Source organism: Centrocercus urophasianus, unplaced genomic scaffold, assembly GCF_019232065.1.
Source record: "Centrocercus urophasianus isolate 14NV4802_14NV808 unplaced genomic scaffold, USGS_Curo_1.0 seq_14, whole genome shotgun sequence".
Taxonomy (NCBI): domain Eukaryota; kingdom Metazoa; phylum Chordata; class Aves; order Galliformes; family Phasianidae; genus Centrocercus; species Centrocercus urophasianus.
Window position 1 is genome coordinate 40,438,471 of NW_024884586.1, and position 22,143 is coordinate 40,460,613.

At 35.7% G+C, this 22,143-nt stretch overlaps 1 long non-coding RNA gene across 1 annotated transcript in view; it reads left to right on the forward strand.

The window, feature by feature from the left end:
* LOC122158101 overlaps positions 1-22,143 on the forward strand; it is a 43,465-nt gene that overhangs the window by 20,190 nt on the left and 1,132 nt on the right. Inside the window, exon 2 of the long non-coding RNA XR_006168125.1 lies at positions 2,142-2,345. This is a non-coding gene — a long non-coding RNA (uncharacterized LOC122158101). The remainder of the gene's footprint in view (positions 1-2,141; positions 2,346-22,143) is intronic.

The window sequence follows — 22,143 nt, forward strand, 5'->3', positions numbered from 1 at the left end:
TAAATATACGTACATTGGTTTTCTTGCTTTCTTTTTATCCCCTCCTCTAGCTTTATGTTCAAAAAAGGACTCTAATTTCAATAGTCACAGTAACATCATATTTGATGATTACTTTATAGCTAGGTATGACTTCTTTCTTTTGATTCATTTATTTTTTAATTAAGAGATGAATGTTAGTTAGGAATTCATGGCACCTGTGCCTGCAAGTGTAACATAGTTTTTGATGCTCCCTACCACCAAGAAGCAAATAACATGGTTCTGTTACTATTATTGTGTTGTTCCTGTTTCTTACATGAGAATGAGAAAAAAAAAAAAAAAAAAACATTCAAAGCTATTGAAGAGAAACAACAGAAAACTGAAAATTCGTCACTTTTGATCAGGCAGCAGAAGCCAATACCACAAGAGATATGATTAGCCAACAGTTTAAATTGTTTTTAAAGAGAATAGATATAGCTAACAAGATTCTTCCAATGTAATTTTATACTAAAAAATATTATTTAGAATAAACGTGGAAACTAAGCCAGTCTCTGAGTATATAAGAGAAAAGGAAATTTTTATTCCTGGGAGATATTTTCTTCTGTGGTGGCTAACAATTTATTGAAGAGCTTTTCCCTTCAAATTAGCCCCTGAAGATGACCATTTTACCTTTTGAGCTTCATTTGATTTCCATGAAACTCAGGTCATACTTATAGTACTGGGTCTAACTCCCCTGGCCCCAGGTAGGTGCCTGTTGACATGGAGGATCTCCTGAAAGACACATTTCCCAACTGATGTTAAAAGCATTCTGAGTAATCAGAATCTGCTTAGGTAGAAGAACAGGAGTACTGTCGCTTGGTTCTTCACTCTGCTCAGTTTCCAGAACCTCTCTACCCCTTGGCTCCAATGGTTGCAGCTTGGGCTGTGTAACAAGCACAAAAGGTAGCTTTCTGTGTCAGGAAATTTGAAGTCTTTCTTTTTAAACTGTAATTACCAACAATATTACCCATTGTTCTGTAATGAGACTTGATATTTTAAACTACAAAGGAGCACATTTAAGATATAAAGCAGCATTGCTGGGCTTTGTATGTTTTTCTTTTAATTCTAGAATTTGTATTTTTTTCAGTTGATTAGAAACCTGAAGGCAGGAACTCATTCTAGATACACAGGTGCATGCAGTATGGACATATCAAAGGGAATTAATCTATAGAGATACAGATAAAAGAAGCAGGAATAATTGTATATAGGCAATGGATAAGAGAGGAGGGAAGACAAAAGGCAAGAAAGAAGTCAAATACAAATAAAAGAGAATATGAAAAGACTATTATATTATGCTAATGCTATGTGAAATTAAAGTACTTTAAGATCCTCGGATGTAAGATACTATGTAAGTATAAAGTATTATATATATATATATATATTTTTTTTTTTTTTTCCTGAAATTTGAATTGAGTTGACACAGTCTGAAAGCAGCTTCAAATTATGATTATATGAGACTATGGACACAATTTCTGGCAGGTAGCATGAATTTCAGTGTATTGCTATATTTTAAAAGGAGCCAGCAGTGTGAAGTGCTATATTATAAACATGTTACATTAGTCTTAATAGTTAATCCAGTATTCATATTCATACTGTGGGCTTTTCTGAGAGAAACAGCTTTCTAGATGCTTTTCATATTTCCAGGAATAAAATTAAAGCATGTTTAAATACTTGTTAGGCACTGTGTGCAGAATTTTGAGTTACTGCATTGTATCAGAACTCAAGAGATTCAGCTGAGAAATAAATTATGTAAACAATGCAATATGTGTGTGCATCTACAGCTGTATATCAATATCACCCATATCTATGTATACAAATATCCTTATCCTTTTCTGTCCGTCTGGAATGTGTTATGCTGGAGATGGTGAACTTCTCAAAAGAAATGCAAGACATGCTTTTAATGTTGCTTCAAAATTCAGCTGCAAACCAAAAAATGGATAAATACGTCATTATATTTTATAAACAATCTGCTTTCTGATGATTATGATGCAACAACTTTTTATTCTTTTTGTTAAAGTTTGACTCTGAATATGTGTGTGGGAAAAAAATTTAGTGAAAGGTATCACTTCAGAGTAACTTATCCCAAGTGAGATTTGTTGCTAACCTGATAACTGTAACCTCTGCAGTTACAGTGAGAAGTCCTTGCTCCAGTGCAGAAGAGGAGTGCAGAGGCTGTGAGGACACCCACCTCTCCCCCTTGGTTTGGAAGGGATCTGTACTGGAGCTCAACGAAGGCCCCATGTTCAGATTGGCAGCAGGTTCAGTTTGGATTTCCTCTCTGCAGCTGCTCCACACTCCACTTGCACCATGTCCAAACATCTGGCTTTAATGTGAATAGATTTCAAGTACTCTTCTCTTTGTCTCTCTCTGTGTATGTATGTATGTATGTAATTATGTGTGTAATCTTTCTAGAAAACTTTATTCTTTCCTATATCTTTCATTTATTTTTAAATTTATATAATTAAGGTATGAGCTATGTGGCTGATAAAGATCATGTTCTCTCCTACCTTCTATTCTGCTTTCAGAATGTGCTCTTATTAGTGTTTATCCTGAAAACAGATTGAGGAAGTAAATATCGCTAGCCATCAATCTTTTTTTTTCACAAGTTATTCTAGTGTTAACTAATGTAATGTTTCTAAGGTGCAGAAACACCAGCTCATAATATCATTTTTACTTTACTATTTTTTATTTATTTATTTATTTATTTTCCAGAAAGAGGAAATAGGTAAAAGTCATTTATGTCACCATATATCTGATTTTTGAACTTTTTCTTGGCAGTTTTTGTATATTTCACGCCATTTATGATGTCCTATGTCTTAAGTAGATTGGGCACAGTATTAAATTTCGTGTGGGAGAATGGGAGAAAAAGCAGCACACAAAACCAGAGGTTAAATAGCTGGTTTGCTTATCACACCTCCCAGTTTGATTATGGTAGGTTCCGGAGACCACAGGTGGAGGATACTGAATTATAGCAAATAAAAGCCTGAAACATAACAAAGCTACCTGAGGGTTTGGCTGCAGTCCCTGTGCAAACTGTGATTAACTGAATACCTGCCCTGGAATGCTGGTTTGGCAAGAGGTTATATGCACATGAATGAATCTGTCTGCATACTTAGACACTGCAGTTAAACTTCTTTCTCACTAAAAAAAAAAAAAAAAAAAAAAAAAAAAAAGGAGGGAAAAGGGATGAGGGGTATTACTATTCCTGAAGTAGCTGAATATAGTTTTGCTCTGCCTGTTTTGATATAATCTCCCTATCCTCACAAGAAAATTGAGGTGATGAGTGTTCTACACTCAGAGAGAATGGGAAAAATGGACAAATCAACCAAGAGCATTTGGCTGCATTGGGGGCAACAAGGTTGTCTTCTTAAAAATCTGGATGCTAGAGACAATTCCTCTCTTGGTGTAAAGTGATGAGAGACAATTAATGTAAATCCATCTGCATGTTAAATATAAAACCAGCTTTTACAGAAGGACCAGTGAGAGCTAAAAAGCCATTTGTGAGTACCTAAGAGTTTGTTGATATGGAAAAACTGACCAGCACAGTGACAATGTTTCTGCTGGAGTTGTCCATTAGGTGAAGACACACGCTTATGCTTGAAGGCCCCTTCAGAAATCAATGCTATAAATTACCTTTCACCCTAATATAAATTAATCCTGGGAGATAGTTGACGGACTTAGGAAGGCTAGACACAAATTATATGTTAGTGTCTATTAGACTGACTTCTATATGGTCTAAAACTGTATCTGGTTGTGTAGGACTCAGTACAGTCACAGGGGAGAAGTCATGGCTTGTTATGAAAGACTTTACATTCTGAATATGTTCTGTTTTTTTACTTTATTTTTTTGATCCTTGACATGTATATTCCATATGTTGCTAACAATTTGGATCCTAGACATTAACCCTACATCTGCAGGGTGAACTGTTGTAGGCAATGCAACAGTGAACCTAAAGCCTTTCTACTCCATTCCCCTTCTCCCAGCAGAGAGGGACAGAGTGTCCTAACACTTTTGTGACAGAGCTGTTCCAGGTAGGAATGTCACAGCAAATGTGTCCTGCACCCAGCAGCAGACTATGGCCCTAATTGTGTCTGGCTTGTGTGATGTAAGATGGCTAGAAGTTTTCTGTGCCTTTTCTTATGTAGACATGCCATGCATGAACATGTAGTGGAGGAACCTCGCCCTTCATTTATAATTGTGCCATGAGCTCATCTGTGCTCTAAAAGAGTTTATTGTCCAAATCTTGTTGGGTTTTCTCCAGGAAAATTTTTCCCCTGTGTGGAGAACTGGCCCCAAACAAACAGCTTTTCCACTCCTACATTTACTTATTTTCTTTCTGACCCTTCCCTTATTTTAATTTTCTTATTTCCTCAACGTTTTCTGCTAACTGCCTTATAAGCTCAATACTTCTCAGCAGCACAGGCAACACTGACCTATTTTTGGCCCATGTCAGGATGAAGGATACCTGGTACATGCAGCTATCACGGCAATAAGACATTCTCCAAAGCTTCATCACATAAGCTGATTTTTCCATGTGTGGCAGTCTTTTTTCTCTTTTTTCTCTTTTTTTTTTTTTTTCTTTTTTTCTTTTTTTTTTTGGTCAGTGGTGGGGACAACGCTTGTGTGACTACTTAGTGAGTCCAACAATCTGCTCCTCTTTATCTGTTACACCAAATAATCAGCTTATGGTATGACTTCAAAGCCAACGAGATCATGTTAAATCTATGTTGGAATTGTTTTCTTCTGGGTGTCCTACACAAAAACACCCCAAACCATTCGCACCACTGCCATTTACTTATTTGCTTTTTAAATTATTATTATTATTTCAAGATTTTTCCAAAAACTTCTAGACATTTTTCATTTTTATGACATTTCATTTTACAACAGGCAATGAAATCTCATATAGATGCGTATCATCCACACTCTCCACATACAGTTGAACATTATACATAATAAAGCCACATATAGCAATTAAATTCAGTCATTTGGTGGAAAATGGCCAGTTTGTTTTGCTTCTACTTGTTCTGAGAAAAAGACACCCCCCTTCTTCATCTGAATAGGCAAGATTGACATAAAAAAGTACTTCAAGAGCTGAACTCGTCTACTGAACACAAATACAGTGAATTTCTGTATATCTTTAAATGTTTTATATGTCCTAGTCATATATAATTTATTGTGTTGTGAAGCTGAGCTCTTCTTTGAATGAAAATTTTACTGTCAGAGCTTGGGGTACTTTAGTTTGATGATTTAAAACTCCCAATACGCTCGTAGCAAATAGCACTTTTTATTACAGCGTGTTTGTCCAAGAGGTCAACTCTCAGCACAGCAGGACTTTTTCCCACTGTAGAATTAATTCTGATGGCAAGACATCTCTTGTCTTAATTCATCTGGTGCTGAGTGTAGTAGCTTACACAGTCTTAGAGGCTTATTAAAGACTGGACCTGCCATGCACAAGAAAAGAGAAAAAGCTTCACCTTTTCTTATGCAAGCATCCTTTCTAGCAGATTATGCAGCATGTTAAATGCTGCATGTCTGCTTATGCCGCTTTGGTTTTAAGATTCCCATTTATAGTTTTGCTCCAGTATTTCATTTTCTCAGAAATGATGTTGAATTTAAGCTGCGTGGTGATGATAGTAAATTCATTTCTAAGATGAGTAAAAGTGACTAGAATTATGTGCATGTTTCCTGTGAAATATTGTATACGGAGCAGGTCCTAGATTAAAAGACAAGCTTGACTTTAAAGGTAATGTGATTAATTTCCTCAGCCAAAACCAGCTAGATAGTTTTCATGCTTATGTTGATATAGTATAGGTGCCCTATTACACTCACTTACACTCTCCATCCCTTCACCATTAGCCCCTGCTGAGCCTATTAAGTTGGTATCAAGTCAACTTGTCCCTTAGTGATAGTACACAAACTCTCAGAGTGCTGCAGAATTCTGCATCTGTCCTCTTACCTGTCACTTCAGCCTCCTTTTACTGATGTTAAAAGAAATCTTTACTGTCAGTCATATAACCAATTCACTTTGTTCACAGGCTGTGACAACCTTGTTGTGTTTCTCCCACCACACAACCGACTTCTGTGAATTAGTATTCTCAAAATTTAGACTAGCTCATTAGTGTGAATAAATTTGAAAGGCTGCTGTTCAAAACTTTTTTTTTTTTTTTTTTTTTAATGTAGCTTGGCTTTCTTTGGATATAATTTAGGTAACTTTAGGAAAAAAAAAAAAAAAAAAAAACCCTCAGCTCCCAGGTATTCACTTTATGATTTCAGAGCCTAAGGGTCTTTCAGTTGCTTCGTTTGAGATACTAAATTAAATCTTCTAAGTTCCCTATTCCTGTTTTACTTTTATTTACTTATTTATTTGTTTGTTTGTTTATCTTTCATGTAATTGAAAGACTGTCTACTTTTCCTGAAAAGCAAACAGAAATTCAAGTTCCTATCTTATTCATCTTCATGGCTGACCATGTCCAACTGACCAGCTTGTTACCACAACATCACTGAAAGTTTAATGTAGCCTTTCTTCCTCTAATAATTCCATCTAATCCTACCAGCCTTTTTCTTCCTCTAATAATGACATCTAATTCTACCTGCCTTCTTGGTAAATACGAATGTCACTGAACTCTGAACCAATCTGATTAAATCTAAATTCTTCAGAACTGGGTAAAGAAATCACCACTTTTGTTCTTGTTATTAAAGTTCAAATAGCTATAGCATTTAGTTCACAACATTTGTGAAATCATGAAGATATTGTCGCTCCATCGTGTCATGATACACAGAGTACTGAGAGTCCAGTGTTGAGTGCCCTGCTCTCATTCTAACCTCTGTCTGAGTGCTACCTTTAAGGAAATTCTTTACTACAGGCAGTAAGCAGATATGAGGACACTATTTTGAATTGTGCTGGCTTTCCAGGACATTACTGTTAGGAAACCATAAAGGGCAGAAAAGTGATTTTCCAGAAGCAGTAAGCTATAGAATAATTTATGCCAGTAGAGTACCTTTCACAGGAGAATTTCAATGTTTTATAAACAAATTAAATATTGAAGTAAACAATAATGACACAGAGATGAAAAACAGAATACAGGGGAACAAGTATTTTCCATTGAAGTTTCTTAGTTGATGTTGAAATTCCACAGTTTTCATTGGAATATGAGTTACCCTGACAATAAAAAAATCCAACTCAGAATTGGGAGAGGTTAAATAATTTACCCAAGGTTACATCAGTAGCACCTGAGCCCCAGAATGGAGAAAAAAGGTCCTCGAAGTTTTGCCAAAAAGGAGCTCATAATGTCTCTACTATTAGCTATAAAATAAAAATATAAAAATGTCTTTGCATTAACATCAGCACCTTAAAACTAAAAATGAGAGAGCTTGGCCAAAGAGACCTATATAACAGACTGCAGAGTCAGAGTTGGAAAATATAAATCAATCAGTTGAAATCATCCTTTGCTACAGACTGGAGAAGTTTGTGTCTTGAGGAAATGAACATTAAAGAAATCAGAGACACTCTCAAGAGTTCAGGGTGGATATGACTGTGCAGTGAAGCAGATCAGGTTAAAAATCCCAACCTAAGGAATTAATATACAGAATTGTAGGAAAAAAGGTACAATACAATAAAATAATGTTGTGGTGCTCTAAGTATGTATTTGGTGTGTTCTGAGTCTTCCTATAGAGTGAAGCTGCTCTCCTCATGTCAACCTCTTTCTCCCTTTCTATCTCTGTCTTGTCTTCTGTTCAAGATAATTGTCAAAATGCAGGTGTTTTCTCCCTTATCCCAGGCGCAAACAATGATTTTGTGTACACAGTTCATGCTTTATCACCTTTTAGTGGTCAATTTTATGTTCTGTGTCACTTCTCAACTGGGTATACCTGCACTTCTCTTCATATCTCTGCCTGCTGAGGATATTCTAGCAGCTTCCTCCAATTTACCTTGAATCTTAGTACTAATTACTGCTGAACAAAAAAAAAAAAGGATAAGTAGCAGGATCTGTTTTTACTAAGTCTGATTTGTAAATGTTTATTTATGGTGTTAACTGCTATGCACCCACATATATCTATATATGTGTATATTCCTATTTTCCTTTTTTAGGATACCTAACCCATGGGGATTTGTAGGGCAGCACTCCAGCTTAAACCTTAGTCAACTCATTTCTAAACTAATCAGAGAACTAATTAGAAGCATCAACATCTCCTAACTATCAGTCTGCAGGAGGAAAAAATAAGTACCATAGCATAAATACAGAAAATAGAGAAAAACTTACAAAACCTGCTCTAGCAAGTTTCAAAACTTTGAAACAATAGGAAAGGAGGTGTTGATTACTGGAGTATTCAGCTGCTTATAGCCCATTGCCTCATGATTTAGTGAAATACAGCATTAAAAAGTTGGGGGGCATTATATGTGATGGCTACAGACAAGGAGACACCTCTATCAGCAGGGATTTTATGACTCTTGTTTCCTGAGAGAGCTCATACTTCCTAGCGTCTAGACAGGGCATTGCCACTGCCACCATTTCATGGCAGAGGCTGTTTCTGTGCTGCTCTGCAGCAAGCAGCCTCTGTAGCCTCCTCAGTTCCTAAACCAGTTCAAAGCTAACCCCAGATCACTCTCTTGAAGGAAAAGGTCTGGAAAGCTCTGTATCTGAAGCACACTTTCCAGCATGCCCAGATTTTGGGTGTGGTCTGACAACCTACAGCTATGTGTTTTGCTTTTGCCCTGTTGATATGAGGATGACAGTGAGCAAACAGCAGATTGAATGAATCCAGTGCTTCCAGTAGCCCCACATGATAAGATCTAAATGTTGCTTACTGAGAGAAGGTGGATTTTATTGGCAAACTGAGCTGGAATACAGTGAGGCTACTTTCAGAAGACACATGGCCATGAGGAATTAAGTCAATGGAGACCCTTAGAGTTCCGTCCAGTAGTCGTCTCGCTCAAGTAAGTGGTGTCATACTGATATGTAACCCACAAAGTGGGTTTGCTTGCTCAAGGCCACCAAAAGATTTGGCAGAATAAGAAACTGAACTTCAGCCTCCATGTTCTGGGTTGTGTTGTACTATTAGATCATTCTTTTCCCTTTAGTCTAGTCAGAGTACTGAAATACACGGGTTGATACAAAAGACAAACTCTTGTTACTGGTAGCAAGTGGACATTTTCTGTGAACTGCTGAGTGGTCATAAAGTCCATTGAAATTCAGATGCACTCTTCATCAAACTAGATTGAACCCCCAGTATGGGCATATTTAAGTATCTGAAGTTCAAGGGCTTTCTAGTTCTACAAAACTGAACTCCATTGGGTAAAAACAATCATTGGGCAATTAGTTTTTGTATCATAATAGAAGGCAATTCCCCTTAGGAATAAGTGACAAACTTTAAAAGGGCAGATTTTAAAACTATGAGGAAAATGGTTAACAGCAGGCTGAAGGGCAAAGTAAAAAAACTTTAAAACCACAGAAACAGCCTGGAGGCTATTCAAGAACATTGTGTTAGAGGCACAGATGGTTTGTGTATCATTGAGAACAAAAACAAAGTAAAGTGGTGAGAAAAAAACTATGGCTAGGCAGAGAAGTGCAGGGCATTATTGAGGCTGAAAAGGCATCTTTTATAAGCAGAAAGGCTTCCTGAGCAGCCTAAAAAGATCAGGCCATCACCTAAATTGTTGACATACAAGTCAGTAATGACAAGGCTAGTAAGAAAGTGAATGGTCTGCTAGAGGTAGTAATGAGCTGGTGAGTGTAGACTGAGCCATATGTACTTATACCATGTGATTTTGGAATACTAAGTTTGCAGCAGAAATGTCTCATTGTCTTCTTGACATTCCTTTGAATTCTCACTCTTTTTATATATAATATACTAAAACAAAACAATAAGGGAGATGAAACTAGGCAAAAAAAAAAAAAAAAGAAAAAAGAAAAAAGAAAACAAAATTATTCTGATGGTAGTGTAGCCATGGGTTTATTGCCGTTGATGTCTCCTATCTTCATCTTTCTCTCCAGGCCAGCTGTCCCTATCTACTTAGGTCTCACCTGTTCTGTCATGTCCAAAAGATAGGACCATCCGCTTTGAAATAATCTGGGTTGGATTATTCACTGAAAGGCCCAGATTCCCCTAGAACAAACATTTTGGAAAAAACTGTTATGATATGCTGATTTATTTATTTATTATGAACCAATGACCCAGTCCCAATCTAATGCAGTATGCTAACTGAATGTATCTCTGCTAGAATCAAATAGACGAATACCATAATGACCTTCAAGGATGAAGAAGAACAGTCTTTTGATATACATTTTCTGAGAAATTTTTGTCCCATTCAAGACAAGAAATGATACTGTGGCAGGTTAAAGGACTAAGAGAAATGAAAGCAATGAAAGTTGACATAGATTAAATTGAGAAAACCAAGCTTAGAGGTTACTGGTGGTTTCTCAGTTGCTAATGTGGAATATGATGAGACCCTAAGGTAAACCCAGCAAAAGAATATCTGTGGGTTGCTGTCCCCGCTCAGAAGTTATTTTGAGAAAAGTAAGCTTAATTTAAAGACATGCAATTTATTTGGTTTAATTATTTCAGAAGAAGATCTATTCTGTTTCAAAGTTTCAGGTATTTGTTTAAAATGGGCTGGAGATGGCAGAAAAATGAGAAATAAATGCAAGAAACACTACCTAACTAGAGAGATGCTGAAACAGTTTCAATTCTTCCACTTCTCTGCCAAGAGATGATAGGAAATGGAGGAAGATCTTTCTATAATCATATCTCAGACTATCTGAGCCTGTTTGTCCTTTCCCAATACAGCTTTTGATAGAACAGATTGGGTACTCTGTACCACTTCAATCAGCTAATTAAGCATCTTCCAGTGAGGTGGAACAGCATCTGGAGGGACAGGGCTTAGTTTGGGTGTAGGGAATGAGTGAGTCATAGGTACAGATAAGCAAAGAACTGGCCATGAAAATGTTGGTTTATGTGGGCAGACAGGATAAAGTTTCAACACTGTTGACCTCCAAAACCCCTGTGTACTTCATTAATCATCCTCTACACAATTGAGAACTTTCAGAACATCTGGTGTCTTTTGGAAGATCTCAAGTGTATAGGAACTTCTGCGTTAATTTCAAATCACTGTTAACTTTAGAACAGAAGCTGAGACTGCGATTCCACATCAGTCAGTCACAAAAAGGAGGAATTGTACATCTTCTGTCCTTAACAAAGGATCTTTTGGGGTTTTGCATTTTGTTTTCATAGTTTAAAGAAGAAACTATATGCCACTAATCAGCCATTGTACATACACGTACATACACTATTATATGTGAATACTTCTCTATTGCTTCTCTTAAAAAACCTTGGACACTTCAGTTTGAATAACATGTTGATGAGACAAATGTTTTCCTTGAAGAAAGAAAAGCCATGGAGATTTGTTAAAAATTCAAAAAAGGAAAATACTGTGAAAAGATTAAGTTCAATTACAGGAAGTAATAAATTCTACTAATATAATACAAACACAAAAAATGTTAGTCCCCTATTGAAATCAGGATGCTTTTGTTTGATCTTCTGTGAATGTATATAGTTCTATTTATGTGTGCCCATATCTACATCTATATTTATAAAAATATTGTTATTTATGCCCTTGTGTTTATATATATACTTCAAATCCATGACCATAAATCGTCTCAACAGAAATAGCAAAAAGTGGACTACTGTACATCTTTATTTAAAATATGTAGGATGCCAAGACAGAAAAATAAAAAAAAAAAAAAAAAAAGAAAAAAGAAAAAAAAAGAAAAAAAAAGAAAAAAAATACATATTGTTTTTGAAGCTGAAGCATCAATATGGTTGTAATTTTAATGTTTCTTGCTGGAAAAAGGTCATCTTTGGCGAGGTCGGGTTTTTCTTAAGGTCATTTCACACTGAGATATCTGCCTGCTTTTGACATTTCATCTCGAAGAGGCACAACTATTCTGACACATGAAATGGGTTCTTTGCAAACCCAATGGCTATTTCTATCAACATCTGTTATTCTTACACAAAAGGGGAATATGCATTGATTGCAAACAAGGCTTCGCTTTTTTTTTTTAGAATATTAATATCTATATTGTACTTAAAGGTACAGCAATGTCTATCTGAAGTAGAGAAGAAAACACTGGCCTATAAAAGAAAAAAAAATAGCCTCTTGTCATCTTTTACTCACAAATAGAATTAAACAAATTTAAGAATGTTAATTGTTGTTGGTAAATTGTAACACTGCTTTCTGAAAAGCAGCAGAGCAGAGAAATTCACTAAGCATTTGTGTAATTACTCTGTGATATTGGCAGAGAAAAAGCACAATAAAATATTTCTTAACATTTTGTGTGGGATTTTTAAATGCATATTCATTTACTAAATTTCAGTTCTCTCTAGCACTGAGTAAGATAGGAAAAAATCTGTAGCTATATAAACACTCAATCTTGTACCCCCATATTTTTAAACCCCAGAATTTGTATGTGTTTGTGGTGTGGCATCTATACAATTAAAATAAGCTCTGTCAAAGTAATTTAGACTTATGGAGACTATCATTTTTCTGTAAAGCAATCCAGAATTCCACTGGCTGAACCCCCGTCTGGTTCAAGAGCATTTTGCAGAATTCCCTTCCTTGAGAACAGCACAGGAAAGAACATAGCTTTCTGCATGCTCCTCATCTGCAGACAGCTCAATTAAGTCTCTGACAATCCAAAGCAGAAGCATTTAGTTGATCATTCAGTAGTTAGGATTTGTTTGCTGAGTGCTGTGACCAGTCATGTGATATTATATCTGTTTCCATATTGATGGCCTGTTCTTTGCAAGCTATTGCTTTCTTCCAAAATGAATGTCATTTTATCAGAAAACAGGCTTTGTTTTCAGAATGTATTCATATGGCAAGTGCCCAAATCTGCTGTTTGTGGATGTTTGTAGGAACATAGCTTTGCTCACATGAGTATTTGAGAACAGTGAATAACAAAGGACATGAGCAAGCTGAATCCAACCCCAGTTCTCTAATCAAGCAAGCTGCAAGTGAACAATTTTTTTACTCTCTACTGGCTCACTGAACTTGTAACACTAGCAAACTCTGCACATTTGGAGTTACTGTGCTTCCCTACTTGCTAAATGTGTCATATTTAACTTCTCTGCAATATGAGGATGCATAGCAGACATTCACAGAGAGCTACAGGTGCTGCTTTTCTGAACTGAAGCCATATGTCCATAGGGCATTGAAGAGGTTAATATCCAGGTGTTGGAGCTTTATTGTTGGAACATGTTCTGTTGCTTCCAGACTTTGGCCTTAAATATATTCCTTTAACATATTTTATGTAAGTGTCATGATTAGATTTATTTAATGCACAGTGTTCCAGAGCATGTCATCTTTGTGGATGACCGAAAAATACCTCATCAGCTTTTGATAGCTTTACAGTACAGCAGGGTGATCAGCTCTTATTTCACACTAATGCATACCTGTTTGAAAACAGAATTTGAATATTCTTAGTTTGTGCATTAACTGATAGAAGGAAAGCACAAACACTCACATGTTCTGTGGTGTTATATTTGATTAGAAAATAATGCTTGGGGTCTCAATATAATAAAATAATGTCAAGAAAACATTAAAGCACCCTTAACTCTGCCATTTTTTTCCCCAGGGCATTGCATTTGTCATATGAAACGTGTGGCCTTTTCTTGTATGAGTCTCAAGGAGTAGTAACTGCTGCATAACGGTACAAATAAAAATAATGATATGCGATTAATAGCACCTTGGTTAGTTGTACTTATTCCTGTATAAAGCCTGGAAAGACAGAATTAAGAGCTTTCTAATATGATCATCGGTGCAATATGGTTGGCTAGACTATACTCCTGAGATAAAAAAGAAGCACAAAAATTAGCAACTTGGATTGTGCTAAGTATAAATTTCAAACATCTCTGTTTAAGTAAGTGGTGCACATAGAATTTAAAATAAGTAGGAACAAGAAGACAGTATGGTGTATAATGAAAAAGTAAAATCAGATTCATGTCCAGCTATAATTTATGACATAGGACAGCCTGAAGCCTCTTTCAGGCATCAGACTGTGGCTAAGCATAGATAAGAAGGGCTTTGGGACAGTTGTCAGTTGATAGCTAGTGAGAATTTTAAGTCTGGGTGTATAAATATGGTGAGCGTATATTGTGCTGTGAGACAGCCTAGAAAGAATTATAGGAATATTGTATGGTGGAGGCCTATGTGGCTCCCTCAATATGAACTAGCAACTTCAAAGTAGGCCAAGCTTTCGAAAATGGCAGATCTTTTAAAACATCTCCTCCATGCTGGCCTACAAATTTTCCTTCTCTGGCAATAACTCTCACTGTTTCTATATTGAAAGCTGGCAGTCTGGAGGATCCCAAGCCTTCTCATCACTCTAACAAGATTTGATTGGATGATGAAGGTCTGCACCATCTGAGAAACTGAGCAAGGAAAAGCCCAATAATGGTTCCTAGTTATTTAAGTAGAAATAAAGATAATTCAATGTATGTGGGTGTAATTTGCTTCCAAAAAGGCATTTCAATGGGAAGAAGTTGTGCACATATGTTTGCTACTGAAGTATCTCAGCTAGCTTGGAAGGAGATGAGGCACATTGGTACTTGAGTGTCTTTATTTCCCTGCCTTAAGCAACTAAAGCTAGAATTTGAGAAAATGGGGCAAAAAGGATATTCAATTACTTGCACCCATTTGAATGGCAGGATGACAGTTTTCTTCAGTCATTGAGGTGGGTGGGAACCTGACACTGAAAGAATTCATGGAGAAGTGCTGAGTGAAAAAAAATCACTGCTGAGAGAAGGATGACTTACCATGTGGAAAACATGCTTTCTAGCTAGGTTTTTGCTAGGCTAAACCCAGGCTAAGGGAGGCTGAGAAATATGCAGGAGGAGAATAATCAGAGATGTCAACGTTTTATGGGCTGGTTGAGCCTGGTTCTGTGACCAGCGGGGCAGAGGAGTATGCTGATCTGCGCCTCTGGAAAAGGGAAACAGGGGACCCCAAAATAATATGGTATCAGAATGCAAGATAACACACCATAATACAATATGATTAGAATTGAAGCTAATAAATCAAATATAATGAGAGAGAGAATGTTCGAAAGGTGGATAGGACTCGCCACAAAGCTGGGGTGAGATGGGCAGTTCAGTTGAGCAGCAGGGAGACGGGAAGAGAGCCGACAAAGAAGAGCGGACAAGAAAGAGCAGGTGAATTGCCAATATTCTAGGATATTTGTAAACTTTGAGCACTGCTATCTTGCATTCCAATAATATATTTAGTAAATTAGTTTGTTTCTCCTCAGATCGTTGCTGTTATTTTTAATTATTTTGGGGTCCCCTGTTCCCTTTTTCAGAGGCGCGGATTTTGCGAAATCCCTCCGCCCCACTAGTCGCGGAACTGGGCTGAACCAGCTCATACACTGTTGACAAGAGATTATCAAGAAGACGGGAAAGAGAGGTGTCTGAAGTGACAAAATTCCTCCAAGGAAGAGAGCATGCTAATTGCTGTTACTGCTGACACCACTGTATAGTGACCTGTGTCTTACTAGAACATTACACTGTGGTTTTAAGATTTCTTTTATCCTTATCCTACAGCCTTCTATTTTAAGGATGGAACAAAGATATAATTCTGAATATCTTTCTCATCAGAAGATAGTGATTGAAATTTCTTTTTCCATTTTCATCCTTTGTTGATTGAGTTGTCAAGTACACTACCTTGGCAATAGAAGTTGAAATGAGCAGTGTCTTCCTAGTTTTGCCATGCTGTGTCAGTACTGAATAACCGAGCCTTATCAACTACATGCTGAGTCTGACATTCAGCTGAGTTCCTCTGGAATTTTTATCACTATTTTTTCTATGACACTCAGAAATGGCTTACCTATGATGTGAACTATTAAATTGTGTGTGTTTGTTCTGGTTTTTTTTTTTTTTTTTTTTTTTTTTTTTTTTCCCTAGGGACTCCTAGAAAGCACCAATCTTTGGAAGAGTTCTCTCTGTGTCAACAATTACGTGTAATAAACTGAGGCCATTCCCAGGGAAAAGTCTGCAAATTCTACTATATTACTTCATCATTACTTGGAGTATCTCTGTTGATTTACTGGATATTAACTTATATAGAACAATCTAGCACTACTGCCCTGCTTTAAACACTTATTATTGATGCCATCCTATTGATGGCAGTAGAAACATTAGCAAAAATATTTTGGTACCCAAGAGACTCTGTCAATATTGAATAGTGATGTAACATGATATCACTCATACTGCAAAGGTAACGTGTACATAAATGGTTCCAGCAGTGGATACAAGAAAGCAATTAATGCCATCTCCAACTTACTCATATGCAGTATACTGAAGCAACACCAGAACCCTGGCACAGCATGCTCCAGAAGTGATGTTTTATGGACCAGTTTTTTCTCTTATTAGCTCTTAATAAGCTGATAAATCTGATTAATTCAGAATAGTATTTGTTTTAGTCTGAATGGAATTCGCTTTGATTTCTCAGCCACTGACACCTTGATTCATTGAGAGAACATAAAAATTAGGAAAATTTCAAAAAATAACGCTTTGATTGGAGAAAGGGGAAGGAAACCCAGTTCACTTGGCAGTCATCCAGTTTAGGTTCTTCTGGGTCTGATGCCTTCAGTTTGTTTCCTATCACAGATGTTTGATATTACTTATTATAATGGTGTATTTCCACTACTGTCCAAAAGAACTCCAAGGTTGTGTTCAGAACAGCACAAACTTTCTTTGCATGATGTATTCAATATGGTCTCATAGTTTTGAAACCGTTCTTTTATGGAGACACACTGAAGGGTCATAGATGCCTAATTTTTGTCCTCCTTCTACACCTATGTATTTTTCCAGTCCCTATGAATAGATTAATCAAGCACTCGAGGGCACACAGGTTTTGCATATAGTTTTACCTGGACAACAACTTACTAAGCTATCAAAAGCTAGCCTCTTTTCTAGGGAAAACAGACTACCTATTATACCTCTTAGGTCAATCACCTCTCCTTCATTAATGTGTTCTGGTTGTTGCTCCCACTAATGTATATATATTTTTGTCTCTGTCTTTCAATAAAGCTATTAGAGTGCACCATAATAAACCACCTCTGGCACCTCATCTTCAATCAAAAGAGGAATGACTATTCTACAGAGTACCCAGCTTACGTTGTTAACATTCTGTCCCTGCCTATCTTCACCTCACCTTACCTTCTTGTTTATATGAAGAAGTCGTTCCTCCTTTCATATTTTCTTTTAATGGAAATAAAAATAAGGAAAAAAAAAAAAAAAAAAAAAAGAAACCAAATTCCTAATTTTTCCATCAGGAGTAGAAAGAGCAACTGCATTTTTTCACCCTCTTTTAGAGGCCACTTTTAAAGCTATAAAAATATGTTGTATGGATTGGACTAAACCATGTTCTGAAGTAAGATTATTTAAAGATCAGTAGAGCTGCATGGCATTTCTGATAGAATGAACATGAACCTCTGTGTTCAATTTGTATGTTGTTTACCAGAAAATACTTTTTTTCCTGAATCTGTGCTTCATATGCTAATACAAAATTCAGAGTGTGAAGAACAGTGAATAATGACCATGATAAATTATTGTTATTTATCACTATCAGCACTATTTTTTTACACTGATCCACAGTGTAAAAAGAGTGAAAGAAAAAGAACTAACTCCTCCCTAAAAGGTAGTTACTCTTTAATTAAAGCATTATCCTCAAGTCACTAATAAACAGTGAAAATTTAGCATGAAAATGCAGGAATAGCCCCTTCCCCCAGATTTTAAAGTCAACAAATAAATCCAAAAATATGTCATACTTTTGAAAAAAAGAGTTTGTACATCTTCAATGCATCCTTGTCCCTTTGCGTGTTAAGCTAGTGACCTTTGAAAGCTATGCTGAGAATTAAGGAGATTCCAGATATCCTGTTGATGAAAGAAGTGCATATCAGGGTTAATTTTTAGGAAAAGCACTTATTTCCAATTCTTTCAAAATCTTTTTTTTTAATTATTATTATTTTGAGATACTCTGCCATCATGCTTAATGGTCATGAACTTCCTCAGGCTTTCTTTATTTTAAAATTCATAGTACTAAATCCTATTAAAACACATGGTGGACTTGAGCTGGAAGTCTTTTCCAGATATTATTTTCCCTGCAGTGAATGTATAATAAAATTAAGTGTATGTTTTCAATAACCTTGCATATACTCAAAGAAAATGTAAAAAACTTTGCTGTTAGCTTAAGGTTTTCTTTGGAGAGGTAATAAGGTTTAGGTTCTCAGGTCATCTGAAGACAGGTCCCCCAACAGAACACTTCTACACATTGTATATGTTTTCATTATGGGTGATAGATAATTGCCTTTACACTAGGTAGAGTGGATTTTACCTACTGACACATCTCTCAAAGTCTGTGTCCAGAGGGTAGTTGATTCATTTTTTAGTAATGATGATTTGTGGTTACCGAGTCATGTAATAATAATAATAATAACAACAACAACAATAATAATGTATTTCTATTTTTACCATGTTGTTTTGCATGCATGGTATAAAAACTGAATTGCATGAACTGTGCCACTAAATCTACATACACAAGAATCCTGTCTTATTTCAGCTATAAAATAGGACATTATTATGCTATAACTGGGGCTTTACTTGTTTGAGAGCTCTACCAAAGATGATTGGGTCAGTGTGTATTCATGAATAATCCATAATATTTTCATTGCACCAGGACATTTTTGTATGTACACAGACTAATTTTGAAAGAATAATTAAATAAGAGATATCACTTTCTTTAATCTTATCTACCATAAAATCTCTGTCAAAGGTAACTTCCTTTCTTGCAGATTTCTTTACTCATATAATGAAAAGACTTATTTTACAAGGAGTGTGCTTGATCTGATCTCCAGAAGACAGCTGAAATACCCATCACATCTTCTTTTCTCGCTATTCTCATCTGGTGAACAAAAATATGACAAAGTCGTAAAAAGTAAAAGATTTTCTCAAACCTTTTCTTCCAAGTGAGTAAAGATAAGGAGTATTTATTTGAAAAAAAAGATACAGAAAGATCTTTTCAACAGAGACAAGCACAGTATCTCCTTCTTAGATACAGGATATATTTAGATAATTTCAGGCCAAAATGTCTAACATGAATTAGTATTGCTCTTGGATAAATGGACTTGAAGAAATATTGGATGTGTACAAGGAAGTGTTATTTGCTTGTTTGCTTTCTTATATTTCTTTTCTAACTCCATAATGTGCAATTTCCTGCCTTTATTTATTTTTGCCGTGGATGAAAACTTGTGACTGTTAGCATAAGTTGAAAACAACTATTGTCTAATTATTGCTACAAGAGTTTGATTTCTACTGAAATCATATGACATTGTTCTTTCCCCTCCAAGTCAGTGGAAAGAACACTTCTGAAAAGCAGACGCTCATTAAAGTGCTTAATTTGAAAGAAGATAACTTAAGGCATTATTTTGGAAAATTTAGCATATAGGTTTTCTTAAAAACTATTAAGCAGAGTTCATTAAAGAGTCACAGCTGGGAAAGGACACACAACAATACAACTCAATGCGTTCCAATTTAGTGTAATTAATATAATTTTATATAATATAATAAATATATAATTATAATTATATAATAAATGATTTATTTATTATAATAAATTTACAATCATTTATATAATAAATGATTAAATATTCATAATTTCCTCAACTTTATTTCCTTTACTACTACCTTGGTTTGAAGCTATATACTTTTCCATTTACTTAGTCAACCTGTGATCATTAGTATGGTTGCATATATGATAGGCTGTGGTTATAAGTAAGCCACTGTAGTTGACATCAGTTACAACTTGTTTTTCCTTCTACAAGGATTTCCTGATTATGCACTGAAAATATATTTGATTGATATTAGAATAGAAGATATTTGAAGAAAAAATTAAACCGAATTCACGCCAATGGGAAGGGGAGATTCCTCTTTAAGGAAATAATTGAGCTGTTAGTTAATTTTACTTGTTACATGTAGAAAAGGGCAAAAATCTTCCAATGAATTAATATTCTTCCCTGAAATGATTAAAAGAAAAACAAAAGAGTTTCTATCTTAGATGTATTTAGTAATTATGTTCCTGGTACCTTTTTTCATATAATCTAAGGCAGATGTAAGAAAAAAAATACTGGTAATTTACAGAACATTGTAAGTGTCAGCTTTTCCTGACCAATTTTTCTCTGCCCCTCCCCCAGTCTTATTAGTAGCAATTTTTGTTAATTGATAATTAATACCTTTACCTTTGTTACAAGAAACTACTTGTATATCAATACTTCTGGTTCGATACTATATACTTTATTTTTTGTGTAAATAATGCATAAAGTAAAATTATACTTTAAAAGTAAATTTCACAATTCATTTATTATTGTCTCTACTTTATGGTACTCTGTAGCTTTTCCTCCCTGTAAATCTAGAAAGATTTGTAATAAATAACTGTTAAATCAGTATAATAAAGCTACCAACATTTAAACATCACTATGCATTAGCCATGGGTGTAGAAGGATGACATTAAAACATGATTTCAAACAGTGTAGTAAATGTTAATTCCTTTTATCTAGAAACTTCAGTAATACTGAATTAATACTGTCATTAAAACAAATTTTTGTTATAGCAAAACAAATAATCCATTAAAAAAAGATAATAATATTAATCTGTATATTAATTCCAGACATTGATGCTGTCTTCAGTGTAAAGTATAGACCTTTAAACATGTGAACACATGGAAAAATCAGCTTTTTGAATGTCACTATCCAGCAGAAAACACTGACAAATTACCTCAGTTTCCCTACAGCATTATTCTTTCTCTTATACCATTTCCTTTCAGTGCTCAATTAAATAAGTAATACACCAATATAGCTGAAGAAAACAATACCATTTTGTTTATGTAACTTGACCAGATTCCCAGAATTCAGTGATGAACAACTGTCAGGCTGTTGAATACAATCAGAACAACAACTGACTCGTTATTTCAGGATTTTCTCTTATTTAATAGCTTATTTTGATACTCTTGACAAAGATAAACCCTTCACATAGGGATAGGCTTGAGGAGGACTGTTATCTTTCTGTAATATATCAGAGGTTAGGTATCTTAATGATGAAATCACAGGCATTCACTTCTAATGAATGTTTGCAAATCAGCTGCTTGCAGCTCCTAGGTCAACTTAAGAAGCATGATTAAAACAGAGCCCCCTTAAATTCTACTGTATCAGCATCAAAAACAATAGGTCAAATATTCATCTCCTCCACCTTCCTTTCCTTTAAACAACAACAACAACAACAAAGGTACTGATGAAAATAGAGAGAATACTTACCAAGAAAAACCTTTGAGACTCTTCCAGAAGTTAATTCTCCACTAACTGAGGAAGGAAGGAGAGTGCTGGATGAACTGCAGTCCCACTGGTACTACCAAGAGCAGCCTTTCCTGCCCTGTGGGACTGAGGAGTAGCTGAAACTCAAGCACTGCAGATGCTCTCCTATCGTAGAACAAATATGCCAGCACAGTTTGGCATCTGACAAAAGCACCTTTGTCCTTGGTATGTTAAGGCTGTTAATCATGGAATCATACAATCCTTAGAGTTAGAAGGGATCTTTAAAGGTAGTCTAGTCTAACTCCCCTGCAGTGAACCGGGACATGCACAGCTAAGTTAGGCTGCACAGGTCTTGATCCAGCCTCACCTTGAAAATCTCCAGGGACATCAACCACATCTCTGAACAACCTTTTCCAGTCCCTCTCTACCCTCACTGCAAAAGACCTTTTCCTTATACCCAACCTAAATCTACCCTCTTTGAGCTTGAAGCCATTTCCCTTTTTGCTATCACCGCCGACCCTGCTAAAGAGTCTTCCCTTTCTTTCCTATAGCTCCCCTTTAGATATTAACCACCTTCTAAGTAAGAAAAGCCATACAAGAGCAATCTCACTGACATGAGAATTAGTGAATCTGTCATATCACAAAAGGTCTCAAAAAGTGTTATGAGCTCTGGGCTTAATATCTCATTTGAACAATCTGCTGCCACCTGTATTCTCTGTTTCCATATAATTCCATATAATCTGAAGCTGTAGTAATAGAAAGAGCACTGCAG